This window comes from Bison bison, unplaced genomic scaffold (genome assembly GCF_000754665.1).
Source record: "Bison bison bison isolate TAMUID 2011002044 unplaced genomic scaffold, Bison_UMD1.0 scf7180017864530, whole genome shotgun sequence".
NCBI lineage: Eukaryota > Metazoa > Chordata > Mammalia > Artiodactyla > Bovidae > Bison > Bison bison.
The window spans coordinates 3,339,213-3,340,898 of NW_011495080.1; positions in this window are offsets into that span (position 1 = coordinate 3,339,213).

Genomic DNA, 1,686 nt, shown 5'->3' on the forward strand with positions numbered 1-1,686 from the left:
ACAGATTCCCATCTCTTTCAGAATTTTCCACGGTTTGTGGTGATCCACACAGATTTTGACATAATCAATAAAGCAGAAATAGATGTATTTCTGGAACTCTCTCGCTTTTTTGATGATCCAGCAGATGTTGGCAATTTGATCTCTGGTTCCTCTGCCCTTTCTAAAATCAGCTTGAACATCAGGAAGTTCATGGTTCACATATTGCTGAAGCCTGGCTTGGAGAATTTTGACCATTACTAGCGTGTGAGATGAGTGCAATTGTGCAGTAGTTTGAGCATTCTTTGGCATTGCCTTTCTTTGGGATTGAAATGAAAACTGACCTTTTCCAGTCCTGTGGCCACTGCTGATTTTTCCAAATTTGCTTCATATTGAGTGCAGCACATTCACAGCATCATCTTTTAGGATTTGAAATAGCTCAACTGGAATTCCATCACCTCCACTAGCTTTCTTTGTGATGCTTCCTAAGGCCCACTTGACTCACATTCCAGGATGTCTGACTCTAGGTGAGTGATCACACCATTATGATTATCTGGGTCATGAAGATCTTTTTAGTATAGATTTTCTGTGTATTCCTGTCACCTCTTCTTAATATCTTCTGCTTCTGTTAGGTCCATACCATTTCTTTCCTTTATGGAACCCATCTTTGCCTGACATGTTCCCTTTGTATCTCTAATTTTCTTGAAAATATCTCTAGTCTTTCCCATTCTATTGTTTTCCTCTATTTCTTTGCACTGATCACTGAGGAAAGCTTTCCTATCTCTCCTTGCTATTCTTTGGAACTCTGCATTCAGATGCTTATATCTTTCCTTTTCTCCTTTGCTTTTCACTTCTCTTCTTTTCACAGCTATTTGTAAGGCCTCCTCAGACAGCCATTTTGCTTTTTTGTTTTTCTTTTTCTTGGGGATGGTCTTGATCCCTGTCTCCTGTACAATGTCACGAACCTCTGTCCATAGTTCATTAGGCAGTGTATCAGATCTAGTCCCTTAAATCTGTTTCTCACTTCCAGTGTATATTCATAAGGGATTTGATCTAGGTCATACCTGAATGGTCTAGTGGTTTTCCCTACTTTCTTCAATTTAAGTCTGAAGTTTGCAATAAGAAGTTCATGATCAGAGCCACAGTCAGCTCCCAGTCTTGTTTTTGCTGACTGTATAGAGCTTCTCCATCTTTGTCTGCAAAGAATATAATCAATCTGATTTCGGTGTTGGCCATCTGGTGATGTCCATGTGTAGAGTCTTCTCTTATATTGTTGGAAGAGAGTGTGTGCTATGACCAGCACATTCTCTTGGCAAAACTTTGTTAACCTTTTCCCTGCTTCATTCTGTACTCTAAGGCCAAATTTGCCTATTACTCCAAGTGTTTCTTAACTTCCTACTTTTGCATTCCAGTCCCCTATAATGAAAAAGACATCGTTTTTGGGTGTTAGTTCTAAAAGGTCTTGTAGTTCCTCATAGAACCATTCAACTTCAGCTTCTTCAGCATTACTGCTTGGGGCATAGACTTGGATTACCATGATATTGAATGGTTTGCCTTGGAAATGAACAGAGATCATTCTGTCATTTTTGAGATTGCATCCAGGTACTGCATTTTGGACTCTCTTGTTGACTATGATGGCTACTCCATTTCTTCTAAGGGATTCTTGCCCACAGTAGTAGATATAATGGTCATCTGAGCTAAATTCACCCA